This window comes from Galeopterus variegatus, unplaced genomic scaffold (genome assembly GCF_000696425.1).
Source record: "Galeopterus variegatus unplaced genomic scaffold, G_variegatus-3.0.2 Scaffold3377, whole genome shotgun sequence".
NCBI classification, from domain to species: domain Eukaryota; kingdom Metazoa; phylum Chordata; class Mammalia; order Dermoptera; family Cynocephalidae; genus Galeopterus; species Galeopterus variegatus.
The window spans coordinates 173,780-186,820 of NW_007729488.1; the positions used below are offsets into that span (position 1 = coordinate 173,780).

General features: G+C 37.6%; 1 long non-coding RNA gene across 1 annotated transcript in view; it reads left to right on the plus strand.

The window, feature by feature from the left end:
* LOC103600517 overlaps window positions 1–792 on the plus strand; it is a 1,237-nt gene extending 445 nt beyond the window's left edge. The window contains exon 2 of the long non-coding RNA XR_551396.1: window positions 539–792. This is a non-coding gene — a long non-coding RNA (uncharacterized LOC103600517). The remainder of the gene's footprint in view (window positions 1–538) is intronic.
* The last annotated feature ends 12,249 nt before the right edge of the window (window positions 793–13,041 follow it).

Consider the following 13,041-nt stretch of genomic DNA (forward strand, 5'->3'; position numbering starts at 1 on the left):
GAAATATTTTAGTGTTAATGTCAAGGCCAAAGATTACTAAGCAATCAGTGGAGATGTGAATTTAGCATTTTCTTGATTAGAAAGAAGTTCTCTTTCTTAAAATCAAACCCTTGCAGAGAAATGCTTCTTTCTCATGGAATTTTTCCACTGAGCAGCAAAAGGGAAATAATGAAAATTTTGTTATAGGGCTAAGACTTTTTGAGATGTGGTGTCACTGAAGGAAAAGGGATTTGTTCTAAAGAGATTATTTTTAAAACTACAATTTGAGATAAAACCATTTCCTATAGGAAATTAAAATGTTGCCCCTATTTTGATATATAGTACTTAGAAAGATGCAGAAAAAAAAATGCTCAACCACAAAATTTAAGCATTTATAGCACTTGATGTAATGTTCTCTTGTGGGTTAGGCTCAAAGCTACAAATCATTTTCTCCTCCTTTTATCCCAATAAGAAAAAAAAGTTTCTTCCAACCAGATAACCTCATCATTGTAACATAAAAGCTATTTATTTATTATCCCTTTTTTTTTCCTTCTTATAGGAAGTACCTGAGATCGAATCATTGCACATCCTATGCCCCATTTTCTCCTTAATGGGAAATGGAAGTGGGTTGTACTAAAATTTGCATCTATACAATGTAAAGAGCAATTGCAGCTGCCTGGGGACCAAGGAAAAAATATGCCCAAAGCTGTAAGAAATCTTCTGAAGATGGCCGAGTTCTTACTGATACCAAATGTTTTTAAATGTTTTTATTAACCTGCAATTTTAATAAAATGGATATTTCCCTTTTTATCACTCCTTTTGATAAGGGAGTTTTTATTATACTGGCATCAAATTCAAAAAATGCTTTTTCTTTTGCTATTGGAAATTTACACTCATTGTGTGCTTTTACTTTTTTGAGTATTTCTCTTTGCCTCAATCCTCAACTGTGACATGGGGATAATAGTACCCACTTGTGTTATTAAAGTTGACTGCATGACCTAACTAGGTGACAGTTAGGTTCTGGAATGGCCTCTGGAGCTGGCTTTTCATGTTTATTTTCCTCCTGGACTACAACTTGAAGTTAGTGTTCTGTTTTCTAGGTTTGCTGCAGGCATGGGAAATGATTTTATTTGTTCTCTTCTGAATGTTTTTTGGAGAATGCAAGGAGATAGTCAGGTTTAGGCAATTGTCATTATCCTCTTAGAATCTGAAAGTTAATGTTTGTTAAGCCGTACTTAGTTGTAAAACGTAATCAAATTTTCTATACTTTCACTATAAATATAAAAACATATGAACAATAAAAAAGTCTCAATGACACCACAGGGAAAGCTGTGGTTAATATTTTGCTATGTTATTTGACATAGTTAAAAGACTATATCAAGAGATTTGGATTTTTTACTAATGATCACTGAATAGCTATAATAGTCCTCTTTGCAATCTTAGCTATCCTTATTAAAACAAACAACAATAAACTGTTGATGATTTGGATCCTCACTGTATTTCCATTATTTATCAGAAAATAGGTTAGTTCCAAAGGTTTAGATGGAAAACATACTTCATTTAGTTGCAACTATCTTTTTTTAAAATTTATTTTTTGAATTGAAACATAGATTATACATATTTATGGGGCAGAGTTGGCTATCGATATTTGTGTACAGTATGTGATGATCAAATCAATATTAGCATGTTCATCATTGCAAATTGTAATTCTTCGTGTCCCGTAATTACTCCATAACTCCCCGCCCCCTTTCCCACCTCTAGTAACTGTAGGTTTGTTCTCTCCTCTGAAAGTTCAACATTTTATTTATGGTCTTTCTTTCTTTCTTTTTATTTCTTCCCTGTGATTTTTCTTATTCTTTTTCTGTGCTCCCACTTATGAATGAGGATATGTGGTATTTTTCTATCTGAACCTGGCTTATTTCACTTAATATGCTTTTCTCTAAGTTCATCTGTGTTACTACAAATGGCAGAATTTTATTCTTTTTTATGGCTGAGTAGTATACCATGGTGTATATATACCACATTTTCCTTATCCAGTTGCCCATTGATGGATATTTAAGTTGGTTCCATATCTTGGCTATTGTAAATGCAGCTGTGGTGAACATGGGAGTGCAGGTGTCTTTGTGACATGATGATTTCCATTCCTTTGGGTATATATCCAGAAGTGAGATTACTGGATCATATGGCAGTTCTATCTGTAGTTGTTTGAAAAAACTCCACACTGTTTTCCGTAATGGCTGTGCTAGTTTACAGTTGCACCAACAGTGCAAAAGTGTTCCCCTTTCCCTGCATCCTCAACAGCATTTGTTGTTCTCAGTTTTTCTGATAAAGCCAGTCTAGCTGAGGTGAGATATCTCAGTGTCATTTTGATTTGCATTTCCTGATGCTTAGTGATGAGCGTTTTTTCATGTACCTTTTGGCCATTTGTATGTCTTCATTTGAAAAATGTCTATCCAGTTCCTTTGCCCATTTTTAAATTGTAGTATTTGTTAGAGTGAAGTCGTTTGAGTTCCTTGTATATTCTGGGTATTAATGCTTTGTCAGATGCATAGTTTGCAAACATTTTCTCCCATTCTGTAGGTTGTCTTCTTTTCCGTACAGCAGTACAATGTACACTCTGTTGATTATATCCTTTGCTGTGCAGAAGGTTTTTAGTTTGATATAATCCCACTTGTTTGTTTTTTCTTTTGCTGCTTGTGCTTTTGGGGTGTTATTCATAAAGTCTTTTCTCAGTCCTATATCCTGAAGTGTTTCCCTACTCTGTTGATTATATCCTTTGCTGTGCAGAAGGTTTTTAGTTTGATATAATCCCACTTGTTTGTTTTTTCTTTTGCTGTTTGTGCTTTTGGGGTGTTATTCATAAAGTCTTTTCTCAGTCCTATATCCTGAAGTGTTTCCCCTATGTTTTCTTCTGGGGGTTTTATAGTTTCAGGTCTTATACTTAAGTCTTTGATTCATTTTAAGTTGATCTTGATATATGTGAGAGGTACGGGACATTTTTCATATTAAAAAACATATTTTCATAATTATGAATAGATAGCTATTTAACATTGTCTTTTTAAATTTAAAACATATTGGTTAGCACTTTGGTTAATAATGCACAGCTATCAGAAAAAGCTAATTTTACTTATATGGTCAATTATAAAATGTGTTACACTTTAAGAGTTTATCAGTTTACTTCAGTGTATCAGTTATTCTAATACTTAGTGGCTTAGAACAATAGCTATTTATATTTCTCATAATTCTGTAGGCTGGCTGGACCTTTCTTCTGATTACACCCACGTTCAGTCAATGGCTGCATTCAGCTGGAGGATTGGTTGGGAGGGAAGGTCCAAGATGGTCTCACTCACATGGCTGATGCTGGCTGTCACCTGGGGCCCTCAGTTCTGCCCTTGCCCTCTCATCCTCCCGTTGGTTCAATTGGCTTCATTAAGTAGTTATTTCAAGATAGCATTCCAACAAGGTGAAGGCAGAAGCGGTGAGACTTGTTGAGGTCTGTGCTCTGCAACTTACACATCATTAGCACCACATTCTAGTGGTCGAAGCAAGACTCAGGTCAGCCCAAGTTTAAGTGGTTAGAGAAACAGATTTTACCTCTGCATGGGAGTGGCAAAGTCCCATTGTGTACTGGAACTTTGCAGTATAAAGAAGAAAATGTAGTTAATAAGCAATCTCTATCACACAAGGAAGAAAGACTTAGGGATTATTAACTTATGAAACATTTCCTCAAATTTGTTGAGTATTTTAAAAGTTATTTGTGGGTTAATATGTGTTCTGTCTTTTTACACCTAATTTTATTTAAAATATTGACTCAGTTTTAAACAAAACCCATCACAACATTTGAAATAAACCCAGGAAGTTCTCTGTCTCAGCAGATCCTCAGCTAGCCTTACCTTTATTAATTTAAAAGAAAAGTGAAATGTATAATTGTCAGAATGTTTCTATTTAATTCTCTGTGACAAAGACATCTATCGACCATTACATATGCAAGTGAGTCATCACATTCCCTTCCAGGTAGGCAGGCTAAATGCCACCACTGGCCAATGACCTGTGAGCTAAAGTACCGTGAGGCACTTCCTGGCTAATGCACAAAAGAGTGAGTGTAGGAAGGTAGAGTATCCATTTGACCGGGGCCCTGGTGACTGTATGGAGCACAGCCCCCCTGATCACTTGTTCATGGTACTTTTCAACACAAGAAATATTTCAAGCCACTGAAACTTTGGCCTTAACGTATTACCTGAGTGTAAACTAGCCTGTCCAGACTACCATATATCTTTAATAAATAATATCTAGGCACCTAAAACAAAGGATTACTAAGGTTGCTTCAGATTTGTAAGGATAACAGAATTTATGATCTTACAAAAGACATTACTTATAACATAGACAGAATTGATGGAGTTACACGGGTGCAGGGAAAGCTGTGGCTGAGAAGAGTGTTTAAGATACTGATTTAATAAGTGACTAGATATTTGATTCACAGAATGTAGTAGGATTTTCTATCCTTGGATAGCCACAGAAAGTTGGTGGTTCAGGTGGGCCAGATCTCTATATGTATTGGTTATTTTTAGAATGAGATTGTCTAACATCTAGATTTTTCTGGAACTCTCAAAATATCAGGATAGGGAATATTACATAAATAAGTAGAACATGTGGGATTATAGAAATAGTGGTGACTAATTTATGTAGTATTGTTTAGATTTAAATATTCAATAACCTGGCTGTGAAGTTTAATCATTAATATTTCTTAAAAAATGATTATAAAGTCACAGTTTCAGAAAAATCTTGAATTATGGATGATTTAAAACATTTGGGGTGGAAAGCTGGAGGGGAAGTTAAATGCCTTGCTGATACATGCTATAAAGAGACAGTGGGGTGTTAGTGAATGGGGATGCTGTTATATATAATGTGGCAGTGTGGAAGGAGGGGTTCTCTGATTGGGTGACCCCAGAAAAGGGGACCAAAAGAAGTGAGTGAGTTAACTGTGGGAAGAGCATTCTAGATAGAAAAAATGGTAAGGCCAAAGGCATTTATTTGGGAGCATGCTTGAGGTGATTAAGAAACTTCAAAGACACTACTAGAAGTTTTATGTGTGTGTTGGGGGGGAGGAGACTGCAGAAGATAAAGTCAAAGAGGTTAGTGCAAGGTCAGACTGTGAAGAGTTCAATAAATCATTGTAAGTAATGTTGGCTTTTACTCCAATTATTTAAATTATTAAAGGGGTTTGAATCAGAGTTACACAATGTAATTTATATTTTGAAAGAATTACTCTGATTCATGTGTCAAGGACTAGACTGTAGGAAGATTAAAGTCAATGCAGGAAAACTATGCAGGAGGTGAGAGAGATTGCCTTTTTTTCTCTTTGCAAAATAACCTAGTGATATTTAGGTTTAGTATTTTGTTTTTGTTTTTTCTTCAGTTATTCTTTTAGAGTAGATCTGTTGGCAATTCTCTTATTTTTCAACTGAGAATGTCTTGATTTCCCCTTCATTCCTGAAGACATTTTTGCTGGCTATAGAATTCTGGTTGACCGTTCTTTTCTTTTGCATCTAATAAGTTTTGTACCAATTGCTTCTGGCCTCCATGGTTTCTGATGAGAATTCCAATTGTTCAAATTATTTTTAACCTGTATGTAAAGTGTTGCTTCTCTCTGACTGCTTTCTTTAAAGGCTGAAGATACAGAAAACTGGGAGTGAGAAGTGAGTTTCTACATTGACAGTACCTAACCAACCTTTTTAAAGGCGCTTGAAATTTGGCTTGGTTCTTAATTTTCTTTGTTGCCAACTATGTTTTTATGCCAATTCAGGAAGGACCCCTTCAAAAATTACGATTTGGTTATGAGAAATCATTCACCGGATTTTAGTTAATATTTTTCTACCCACCATGGTTTGCAGTGAACTGCAGATTTTGAGGTTATCTAAAGAAATAACCCAGTTCCTGCCCTGAAGGTATTGTCAATCTATTATGGGAAATGTCTCTATTTCTGGTTTATCATATGCTTCTCAGGTCCTCGATTTTTTATTTGTTGTTTTTTCATTAACAATAATTCTTTAATAACATCTAATGTCCATTCTATGTTAAATTTCCTGGATAATCGAAGCATGGTTTTTTTTTTTCCTTTTTGTCTTTTTTCGTGACCGGTAACGGGATTGCAACCCTCAGTGTCGCGCCCGTACTGTGACCGGCAACGGGATCGCAACCCTCGGTGTCGTGCCCGCACCACGCTCAACCAGTGAGCGGACCGGTCTCTATATGGGATCCGAACCCTCGGCGGGAGTGCCGCCGCGCTCCCAAGCACCGCACTCTACTGAGTGCACCACCAGGCCGGCCCAAAGCATGGTTTTTAATAGTTGGTTTGTTTGAATCGAGATCCAAATAAGTTTACAAATTGATTTGATTGATATATACCTTAAGTTTCAATCTATAGTAGCCAGCTCTCCTCTTACTTTTTCTCCCATGGTTTTTTTTTTGTTTGTTTGTTTTTTGAGGGTTTTTTTGGCTTGTTTCCTTTTTCTTTTAAAATTTTTATTTATTATTAGTAAATCGTGATATTTCTTTATGCCCTTTGCCTGACCTATCACTTCCCAAACCCCCTTCCTCCCTCCCTCCCCCCATCTCTAGTATCTTTAGGTTTGTTCTCTTCTGAAAGTTCAACATATTGTTGTGGGTTTTTCTTTCTTTCCTTCATTCCTTTCTTCGATCCTCCTTCCCTAGCCCCTCCCTTCCTTCCTAGCAGCCAGTTATGAGTGAGGACATGTGGTGTTTCTGTTTCTTTGGCTTATTTCACTTAATTTTCTCCAGACTCATCCATGTTGCTGCAAATGGCAGAATTTCATTCTTTTTTATGGCTGAATAGTATTACATAATATATTTACTGCATTTTCTTTACCCAGTCGTCTGTCTACGGATACTTAGGTTGGTTCCAGATTTGGGCTATTGTAAATAGAGCTGCAACAAACATGGGAATGCAGGTATTCCTTTGACATGATGATTTCCATTCCTTTGGACATATACCCAGAAATCCAGAATGCTTCTACATTACTTTTGTTTGTTTTTAATTCAATTTTATTTATATTTATTTTTGTGGGGTACAGTGTGTTGTTTAGATACATGCATACCTTGCACAATGATTTGCTTAGGGTAAATAGCATAGTTTCGTCCCCATTAACTTACCCCTTATCTTCCCCCCACCCCATTCCACCCCTCCTGGCCTCTGGTAACTGTTATTCTACTGTGAGGAAAATGGAGTCAGTATAGTCAGGCCCCCTCCCCTCATCTGGCTGTGTATGAGTCAGCACATCTGTTGTAAACAAGATATATAAGAGTAGTGTAACTGTGCATGTGTGGCCATGCACTCCTTGGCTTGTTGCCACTATTGTGTACTTTTGGTATAAAGGACAATGGCTCTGAACCACTGACCGGCAAAATTCAGTTGGAATAAAGCATGCTATCCTGCCAGAGACCAACTCCACAGGATTCGTTAGACCTGAATAGGTCGTGTGGAATAGGATGAGGAAAAAAGAGAAAGGCGGACCACAAGTGTCTAGTGCAAGTGTGGACACCAACCACAAGAATCTTGCTTTATTTATATTCTTGACCTTTTACATGATGATTTATCTTTTAATCAAAACGTTTTTTATTTCATCTCTATAGAAAAAGAAAAATCAGAATGTTCCAGAGCACTCATGCTGTGATAAAAACACCCACTCATGCATCAATAGTTCACCTCAAAGCCTGTGGCTTGTGGCCAGGAAACTATACAATAGCAGCATGCTTGGCTTTAAAACATCAGACTTTTGGTCTGAATCACAATTCTTAACCTTTTAAATTTACACATAAATTTATATTCTAAATTCCTATTAAGTCTTATATTTACATTTATCAATTTAATGTTTTATGTTTTATATTAATTCTAATTCTTAACCAAAATCACAATATCTATAACTTGGTTTTATATAATGAAACTTAATTATAATGTTCTATTATATTTTGTACTACTATTTTTTTTTTTTTGTCTTTTTCCGTGTCCGGCAACAGATCGCAACCCTCAGTGTTGCCCCCGCGCCTCGCTCAGCCAGTGAGCGGGAACCGGTCTGTATGTGGGATCCGAACCCTCGGGCGGGAGCGCCGCTGCGCTTCCCAAGCGGCGCACTATCCAGTGCACCACCGGGCCGGCCCCTATATTTTGTACTACTATTAAAAACAATTATAGTTTAATCTAAACAAAATTTATTAATATCAAAACCTTATTATGTATCTCTACTATTTTACCTATTCATCTCTATAGTAAAACTTTTTGTTTTCTTGCCAGTTGACTCTGGGAACAGTACAAGGAACAAAGTGAAAAATTAAATGATCCTACTCAAACTAACAAAAACACTATATCATTCTTATTATTACTAGGGAAACAACGTGTTCTTGGTAAGTCAAGTGAAACTGTGGGAATGGGGAAAAACAAAGAAATCTGTAACTGGTTGTGATCAATTAGTTGTAAACACCACTGTACTCGGACCCACCACCTTCATGGGGATGTGGATTGAAATCCAACATAACTTCATTCCACACATACAAGAACATGACCACAGCCACAATAGGTCCATGCACACATCACTAACAGGAAAGATCAATAACAAAATTAAATCGAGCCAACCCATACAAGGAACATGCATCTAAAACACCTTTAGTACTGACAATGCACTTTAAATCAGTTAATTTTGATGTATTTTAACATGTCTTTTGAGAAACTCCAGGGAATTTCCCAAAGCCATACTAAGCCAAAAGGTTAGGCTGTTTAATTCTGGGAAGCCTTGTCAAGCAACCAAAGGTAAACAAGAAATTCCACAGAGCCGTGCCACACACACGGGACCCCCTTGTAGCCTGCAGAACAAGGGGCATCACTCCTCAGGCTCCCATGCCATTCCTTATAGTAGGATGGCTCTCAACACTTTCTCTGCCATCAGCTGCCAGAACTGTTTTTCAACTACCTGACTCATGACCTTCACAGGACGGGTCAGAGGGTTCTGTGATCCAGCCCGACATCTACTCTCTACTTTTTTTTTAAAGCATAAAAAGATTAACATCTTTATTGCTAAAAGAACTCTTAAAAATGAATTAGAAAAATCTAAGCTGAAATTGAAGAACATGAGCAGATAAGTCACACACCCAAAGAAATACACGTGGTTGATAAGTACATGCTAGGATCTAGTTGCTGGTGGGGGAAGGGCTGTCCCACCCCAGCTCTTAGGATCCTGGGCTTGGGCTGGCTCCGATGCTGGCCTGGATGTGCAGCAGCATTGGCAGTGGGAGTAGGGCTAGGACCCACAACCCCTGGCATTGGGCTGGCTTCCATCACTAGCCTGGATGTCACCTCTACATTACTTTTGAAGAAAACACTAATCTCCTACAGCACCAGGGCAGATTGTGCAAAGTATTTGACTCAGGATATAATTTTAAGACACTGAATGTACAGCTATGTCCAGTCTCCTTTGTCAAAGTCCTGAGAAGGAAGGAATGTAACAGTGACTGAATGACATCCAGATGTATGAGCCTGAAAATCTTAAACCACTGTTGCCTGAAACCTCTAGATAACAGAAGTCTCCAGCTCCCTCTTTCTAGAGAAGAGCAGTTTCCCCTTGTCTGCAGAGTCTACAAATATTTAACTTGAGGCAGGATCTTCACAAGATGACACTTGTCCCTTTCAAATCTTTCCCCTTCCTCCACCCCTGCGTGTCCTCAGGCTGATAACAAGGGTCAGAACTCAACACCACCAAAGAGGGGAAATAGAGCCTCTGGGTGAATTGTTTATAGGATGGGAAAAAAAAATTGAGTACATAAATGTTGATTAAGCCTTGGATATTATGTGGTTTTTATAATATGACATAATATGCTACCATAAGAGAGTGGAAGATATAAGGGCAATGAACATAAAAATTTCTCCAAGTATTTTATGTTAAAAAATCTCGTAGAATAGCATAAATTCCACTTATAAAAATAAAACTACATGTACATTCATTAATTAAAAAATATAAAGAGAATTTCCAGGAAGTTCTACAATAAAATATTATCAGTGTTACCTCAGTAGCATGTAAAAATTACTGGGGAAGTAGAACTTCCTGTATTACTTTATATTTCTAAATAAAATAACAATATGTTCACTTATCATAACCATATACCCATTCGTTGAATAATTAAGAAAACTGAAAAGTATTGTCAATTAAAATGCATTGATATTGTCCTTGTAAATATAAATCTACTGCAAGACCTTCATTTCCAATTAGAATTTAAAAAATAGACATCCTAAAATAAGAACCTGTTGATTAAAAAAGCCATATAATGTAATAAAAATATTTAGTAGAAAGAACTTTCCATTGAGGTTTTCTTAATGCAAAATCCTATCTGTTTGATGATGGTTGCCAACAATTATTGTGCACTTTTTAGAAACTGAGGAAATCTATGAGAAATATTATATGATTTCTAAAGATAATTTATTAAGCTTTCGCTTTTTTAAAGGTTGGTATTTGCCAAAATATGGCGCCAACTTAATTTTATCCTTGTCATAATCCCTTTGTCTCAAGATTTTACATTACTAGGTTTTTCTGAACAAAAATGCTCTTGGAGAACTTTTCTTCAGTTCCCCGGAAATATATACATTCATGATAAAATGCTCTTTGGTAAGTCAAAATTGAACCAGAAAACAGTTTTGTTTTGTTTTTCCAAATCTTAGACCACAGTTGTATAGATTTATCTAAGTCAGAATCTCCTGGAGCTTGTCAGAGGAACATTTAAAAGTAGTTCACCTAACCTTGCTGGATCAGCATTGTTGGCCATGGGGCCAGGGTACTGGTGTCTTTCACAAGAACCCATGGAGTTATGATACACAATATCATCAATCAATTCATAAATGACTCTTCTGTATCACTCAGAGATCTTCAAATAATCTCGCAAATCCCTGCTCTTAACAGTCCAATAGGCACATACCACATAATATATAAGACACAAGTTCATACACACCACGTGCTTGGAAAGACACAGTATGAGGGAATGTGGTCTAGAAACACTTTATGCATTTCCCACCAATTTTCAGAACCATTGCCATTGGAATAAGTTCAGCCTTGAAGCAGAAAAGCCAGTTGTGCTGAGGGCTTTGGCAGTACTTCCGGGATGATGGATTATCCCTTGCAGCTGAGGAGATGAGGTATATGAACACCCGGGGAGGCCAGCTTCACCTGATTTCCTGTTTCCTGTGATACCCTGGATGAGATCTGAAGTGATGATAGTCTCGGGTCTATTACTAGCATTCTTTATGCTCTTTGTATTAATTCATGATTTTGAGGATAAGAAAAAGGGAGTTCTAGAGGGTGGCATTATAAGCAGTGGCATGTTTTATTACCTATTTGGGGATTTTGCATTTTATAATCTGGTGATCATCTGCTAGTAGTTAATGACTGTCAGTTTCCATCAGATACACATTTTTTTTTTTTTTTTTTTTGTTTTTTTCCGTGTCCGGCAACGGATCGCAACCCTCAGTGTTGCCCCCGTACCGGACCGGGGACCGGCAACGGGATCGCAACACTCGGCGTTTGTCAGTGACTGTAACCAGCGAGGTGTGGGAGCGACGCCTGTATGTGGGATCCGAACCCTCGGGCGGGAGCACCTCCGTGCTTCCCAAGCGGCGCACTTATCCAGTGAGCCACCGGGCTGGCCCCAGATACACAGTTTTATCCAAGCACCTTCACCACTCTAAACAGATGCTGCGTATGTTTTAATACTGCTCTGCTACTTAGCAGCTATGAAACTTTTTTATAAGTGTGAATAATAATAGAATTGATTTTATGCAAATATAATGAAAGTAAATTAGTTAAAAAAACAAAATTAGGGCCGGCCCGGTGGCACACTGGAGAGTGCGCCGCTTGGGAGTGTGGCGGTGCTCCTGCCGAGGGTTCGGATCCCATGTGGAGACCGGTTCCCGCTCACTGGCTGAGCGCGGTGCGAGCACAACACCAAGGGTTGCGATCCCGTTACCAGTCAGTAAAAAAAGACAAAAAGGAAAAAAAAAATTAAGAATTAGCAGTCCATGAAGAAAACTTACTGTTGAGATAAACGCAATATAATTTTATTTTAGCAGAAGTCTTTAGTTTCACATAACATATCAAGGTACTATTAATTGGTTCAAACATTTTAAAAATGAAGGCAGCTGATAATTCTTTTCAAGTGTCTACTACCAAGTATTAAAACATTTTCATACCTGTTTCAGATCTATATCAATTTTTCTTGGAAATATCTCAGAGATGTATTCTTGACATCTATTTATAGATGAAATTTGAATTATCTCTGATTGACACAGTGAATATTTGGTTTATGAGCTCCTATGATTTCTTCCACTTTCAGATGAAATTGAACCCCATAGACATTTAATAATTTATCCAAATATCACAGTGGAAAATGTAGAAATTGAACCAAACAATTTTTACTTTAGAGCTGAGATTCAGGTCGACTAAGAAGTTGAAATTTTTTGAGCTATTGTTTGATGACAGACATGGAATATGTAATTTCTCCCCAACCCCCGCTTTTTTCCTTTTTTTTTTTTTGTCAGTGACTGTAACTTGTAGTGAATACTGGCTGGCGGTCAGAATTAATTGAAATGACCGGATACCCCAGATTTGTGAACTATATTTAGTAACCAGAGGGCTGTTAGAGTTCCTTGAATTCTTTTATCCTCTCTATTCTTGTGGCATCCTAGTCGAAGTAACAACAGTTAGATTGGCTACTCTTTGCTTTAAATTTTTGGATCATTTCACAGTAGAAGAGATATCAGATAAAATGTGGGTTTTAGGGGCCCGCCCGGTGGCGCACTGCTACAGTGCTCCGCTTGGGAGCGTGATGGCACTCCCGCCGAGGGTTCGGATCCCACATACAGACCAGTTCCCGCTCACTGGCTGAGCGAGGTGTGGGAGCGACGCCGAGGGTTGCGATCCCGTTGCTGGTCCCAGCCCGGTGCGGGTGCAACACTGAGGGTTGCGATCCGTTGCCAGACACGAAAAAAAAAGACAAAAAAGGAAAAAAAAA